We start from the raw sequence: 6000 nt of genomic DNA on the forward strand, positions 1-6000 counted from the left end.
TACATGTAGTCTAGTTGATAGTCTATGTCCTCTACATGTAGTCTAGTTGATAGTCTATGTCCTCTACATGTAGTCTAGTTGGTAGTGTCTTTATGTCCTCTACATGTAGTCTAGTTGATAGTCTTTATGTCCTCTACATGTAGTCTAGTTGATAGTCTTTATGTCCTCTACATGTAGTCTAGTTGATAGTCTATGTCCTCTACATGTAGTCTAGTTGATAGTCTATGTCCTCTACATGTAGTCTAGTTGGTAGTGTCTTTATGTCCTCTACATGTAGTCTAGTTGATAGTCTTTATGTCCTCTACATGTAGTCTAGTTGATAGTGTCTTTATGTCCTCTACATGTAGTCTAGTTGATAGTCTATGTCCTCTACATGTAGTCTAGTTGGTAGTGTCTTTATGTCCTCTACATGTAGTCTAGTTGGTAGTGTCTTTATGTCCTCTACATGTAGTCTAGTTGATAGTCTATGTCCTCTACATGTAGTCTAGTTGATAGTGTCTTTATGTCCTCTACATGTAGTCTAGTTGATAGTGTCTTTATGTCCTCTACATGTAGTCTAGTTGATAGTGTCTTTATGTCCTCTACATGTAGTCTAGTTGGTAGTGTCTTTATGTCCTCTACATGTAGTCTAGTTGGTAGTGTCTTTATGTCCTCTACATGTAGTCTAGTTGGTAGTGTCTTTATGTCCTCTACATGTAGTCTAGTTGATAGTGTCTTTATGTCCTCTACATGTAGTCTAGTTGATAGTGTCTTTATGTCCTCTACATGTAGTCTAGTTGGTATGTCTTTATGTCCTCTACATGTAGTCCTAGTTGATAGTGTCTTTATGTCCTCTACATGTAGTCTAGTTTGGTAGTGGTCTTTATGTCCTCTACATGTAGTCTAGTTGATAGTGTCTTTATGTCCTCTACATGTAGTCTAGTTGATAGTGTCCTTTATGTCCTCTACATGTAGTCCTAGTTGGTAGTGTCTTTATGTCCTCTACATGTAGTCTAGTTGATAGTGTCTTTATGTCCTCTACATGTAGTCTAGTTTGGTAGTGTCTTTATGTCCTCTACATGTATCTAGTTGATAGTGTCTTTATGTCCTCTACATGTAGTCTAGGTTGATAGTGTCTTATGTCCTCTACATGTAGTCTAGTTGGTAGTGTCTTTATGTCCTCTACATGTAGTCTAGTTGGTAGTGTCTTTATGTCCTCTACATGTAGTCTAGTTTATAGTGTCTTTATGTCCTCTACATGTAGTCTAGTTGATAGTGTCTTTATGTCCCTCTACATGTAGTCTAGTTGATAGTCTTTATGTCCTCTACATGATAGTCCTAGTTGATAGTCATAGGATGTCCTCTACATGTAGTCTAGTTGATAGTGTCTTTTGTCCTCTACATGTAGTCTAGTTGATAGTGTCTTTAGGTCCTTACAGTTAGTCATTGTAATCTATGTCCGCTACATGTAGTCTAGTTGAGTAGTGCTTATGTCCTCTACATGTAGTCCTAGTTGATGAGTCTATGTCCTACATGTAGTCTAGTTGATAGTGTCTTTATGTCCTCTACATGTAGTCTATTGATAGTGTCTTTATGTCCTCTACATGTAGTCTAGTTGTAGTGTTTATGTCCTCTACATGTAGTCTAGTTGATACTGTCTTTGTCCTCTATGTAGTCTAGTTGATAGTCTTTATGTCCTCTACATGTAGTCTAGTTGATAGTCTATGTCCTCTACATGTAGTCTAGTTGATAGTCTATGTCCTCTACATGTAGTCTAGTTGGTAGTGTCTTTATGTCCTCTACATGTAGTCTAGTTGGTGTATGTCTTTATGTCCCTCATGTAGTCTAGTGATAGTCTTGTCCTCTACATGTAGTCTAGTTGATAGGTCTTTAGTCCTCTACATTAGTCTAGTTGATAGTGTCTTTATGTCCTCTTACTGTAGTCTAGTTGATAGTGTCTTTATGTCCTCTACATGTAGTCTAGTTGATAGTGTCTTTATGTCCTCTACATGTAGTCTAGGTGGTAGTGTCTTTATGTCCTCTACATGTCTAGTTGGTAGTGTGCTTATGTCCTCTACATGTGTAGTTAGTTGTAGTGTCTTTAGTCCTCTACATGTAGTCTAGTGATAGTGTCTTTAGTGTCCTCACATGTAGTCTAGTTGATAGTGTCTTTATGTCCTCTACATGTAGTCTAGTTGGTAGTGTCTTTATGTCCTCTACATGTAGTCTAGTTGATAGTGTCTTTATGTCTACATGTAGTCTAGTTGGTAGTGTTTTATGTCCTACATGTAGTCTAGTGATAGTGTCTTTATGTCTCTACATGTAGTCTAGTTGATAGTGTCTTTATGTCCTCTACATGTAGTCTAGTTGGTAGTGTCTTTATGTCCTCTACATGTAGTCTAGTGATAGTGTCTTATGTCCTCTACATGTAGTCTAGTTGGTAGGGTCTTTATGTCTCTACATGTAGTCTAGTTGATAGTGTCTTTATGTCCTCTACATAGTCTAGTTGGTAGTGTCTTTATGTCCTCTACATGTAGTCTAGTTGGTAGTGTCTTTATGTCTCTTACATGTAGTCTAGTTGATAGTGTCTTTTGTCCTCTACATGTAGTCTAGTTGATAGTGTCTTTATGTCCTCTACATGTAGTCTAGTGATAGTGTTTAGGTCCTCTACATGTAGTCTAGTTGATAGTCTTATGTCCTCTACATGTAGTCTAGTTGATAGTCTATGTCCTCTACATGTGGTCTAGTTGATAGTCTTTATGTCCTCTACATGTAGTCTAGTTGATAGTGTCTTTATGTCCTCTACATGTAGGTCTAGTTGGTAGTGTCTTTATGTCCTCTACATGTAGTCTAGTTGTAGTGTCTTTATGTTCCTCTACATGTAGTCTAGTTGATAGGCTATGTCCTCTACATGTAGTCTAGTTGATAGTCTATGTCCTCTACATGTAGTCTAGTTGGTAGTGTCTTATGTCCTCTACATGTAGTCCTAGTTGGTAGTGTCTTTATGTCCTCTACATGTAGTCTAGTTTGATAGTCTTATGTCCTCTACATGTAGTCTAGTTGATAGTCTATGTCCTCTACATGTAGTCTAGTTGATAGGTCTATGTCCTCTACATGTAGTCTAGTGATAGTGTCTTTATGTCCCTCTACATGTAGTCTAGTTGGTAGTGTCTTTATGTCCTCTACATGTAGTCTAGTTGGTAGTGTCTTTAGTCCTCTACATGTAGTTCTAGTTGGTAGTGTCTTTATGTCCTCTACATGTAGTCTAGTTGATAGTCTATGTCCTCTACATGTAGTCTAGTTGATAGTGTCTTTATGTCCTCTACATGTAGTCTAGTTGATAGTGTCTTTAGTGTCCTCTACATGTAGTCTAGTTGGTAGTGTCTTTATGTCCTCTACATGTAGTCTAGTTGATAGGGTCTTTATGTCCTCTACATGTAGTCCTAGTGGTAGTGTCTTTATGTCCTCTACATGTAGTCTAGTTGATAGTGTCTTTATGTCCTCTACATGTAGGCTAGTTGATAGTGTCTTTATGTCCTCTACATGTAGTCTAGTTGGTAGTGTCTTTATGTCCTCTACATGTAGTCTAGTTGATAGTGTCTTTATGTCCTCTACATGTAGTCTAGTTAGTAGTGTCTTTATGTCCTCTACATGTAGTCTAGTTGGTAGTGTCTTTATGTCCTCTACATGTAGTCTAGTTGATAGTGTCTTTATGTCCTCTACATGTAGTCTAGTTGATAGTGTCTTTATGTCCGCTACATGTAGTCTAGTTGATAGTGTCTTTATGTCCTCTACATGTAGTCTAGTTGATAGTCTTTATGTCCTCTACATGTAGTCTAGTTGATAGTCTATGTCCTCTACATGTGGTCTAGTTGATAGTCTTTATGTCCTCTACATGTAGTCTAGTTGATAGTGTCTTTATGTCCTCTACATGTAGTCTAGTTGGTAGTGTCTTTATGTCCTCTACATGTAGTCTATGGTAGTGTCTTTATGTCCTCTACATGTAGTCTAGTTGATAGTCATGTCCTCTACATGTAGTCTAGTTGGTAGTGTCTTTATGTCCTCTACATGTAGTCTAGTTGGTAGTGTCTTTATGTCCTCTACATGTAGTCTAGTTGATAGTCTATGTCCTCTACATGTAGTCTAGTTGGTAGTGTCTTTATGTCCTCTACATGTAGTCTAGTTGGTAGTGTCTTTATGTCCTCTACATGTAGTCTAGTTGATAGTCTTTATGTCCTCTACATGTAGTCTAGTTGATAGTCTTTATGTCCTCTACATGTAGTCTAGTTGATAGTCTATGTCCTCTACATGTAGTCTAGTTGATAGTCTATGTCCTCTACATGTAGTCTAGTTGGTAGTGTCTTTATGTCCTCTACATGTAGTCTAGTTGGTAGTGTCTTTATGTCCTCTACATGTAGTCTAGTTGATAGTCTTTATGTCCTCTACATGTAGTCTAGTTGATAGTCTTTATGTCCTCTACATGTAGTCTAGTTGATAGTCTATGTCCTCTACATGTAGTCTAGTTGATAGTCTATGTCCTCTACATGTAGTCTAGTTGTAGTCTTTATGTCCTCTACATGTAGTCTAGTTGGTAGTGTCTTTATGTCCTCTACATGTAGTCTAGTTGATAGTCTATGTCCTCTACATGTAGTCTAGTTGGTAGTGTCTTTATGTCCTCTACATGTAGTCTAGTTGATAGTCTATGTCCTCTACATGTAGTCTAGTTGATAGTCTATGTCCTCTACATGTAGTCTAGTTGGTAGTGTCTTTATGTCCTCTACATGTAGTCTAGTTGATAGTCTTTATGTCCTCTACATGTAGTCTAGTTGATAGTCTTTATGTCCTCTACATGTAGTCTAGTTGATAGTCTATGTCCTCTACATGTAGTCTAGTTGGTAGTGTCTTTATGTCCTCTACATGTAGTCTAGTTTGGTAGTGTCTTTATGTCCTCTACATGTAGTCTAGTTGATAGTCTATGTCCTCTACATGTAGTCTAGTTGGTAGTGTCTTTATGTCCTCTACATGTAGTCTAGTTGATAGTCTTTATGTCCTCTACATGTAGTCTAGTTGATAGTGTCTTTATGTCCTCTACATGTAGTCTAGTTGATAGTGTCTTTATGTCCTCTACATGTAGTCTAGTTGATAGTGTCTTTATGTCCTCTACATGTAGTCTAGTGGATAGTGTCTTTATGTCCTCTACATGTAGTCTAGTTGGTAGTGTCTTTATGTCCTCTACATGTAGTCTAGTTGGTAGTGTCTTTATGTCCTCTACATGTAGTCTAGTTGGTAGTGTCTTTATGTCCTCTACATGTAGTCTAGTTGGTAGTGTCTTATGTCCTCTACATGTAGTCTAGTTGATAGTGTCTTTATGTCCTCTACATGTAGTCTAGTTGATAGTGTCTTTATGTCCTCTACATGTAGTCTAGTTGATAGTGTCTTTATGTCCTCTACATGTAGTCTAGTTGGTAGTGTCTTTATGTCCTCTACATGTAGTCTAGTTGATAGTGTCTTATGTCCTCTACATGTAGTCTAGTTGATAGTGTCTTTATGTCCTCTACATGTAGTCTAGTTGGTAGTGTCTTTATGTCCTCTACATGTAGTCTAGTTGGTAGTGTCTTTATGTCCTCTACATGTAGTCTAGTTTATAGTGTCTTTATGTCCTCTACATGTAGTCTAGTTGATAGTGTCTTTATGTCCTCTACATGTAGTCTAGTTGATAGTCTTTATGTCCTCTACATGTAGTCTAGTTGATAGTGTCTTTATGTCCTCTACATGTAGTCTAGTTGATAGTCTATGTCCTCTACATGTAGTCTAGTTGATAGTCTATGTCCTCTACATGTAGTCTAGTTTATAGTGTCTTTATGTCCTCTACATGTAGTCTAGTTGATAGTGTCTTTATGTCCTCTACATGTAGTCTAGTTGATAGTGTCTTATGTCCTCTACATGTAGTCTAGTTGGTAGTGTCTTTATGTCCTCTACATGTAGTCTAGTTGATAGTCTTATGTCCTCTACATGTAGTCT

Source organism: Salmo trutta, unplaced genomic scaffold, assembly GCF_901001165.1.
Source record: "Salmo trutta unplaced genomic scaffold, fSalTru1.1, whole genome shotgun sequence".
Classification (NCBI taxonomy): domain Eukaryota; kingdom Metazoa; phylum Chordata; class Actinopteri; order Salmoniformes; family Salmonidae; genus Salmo; species Salmo trutta.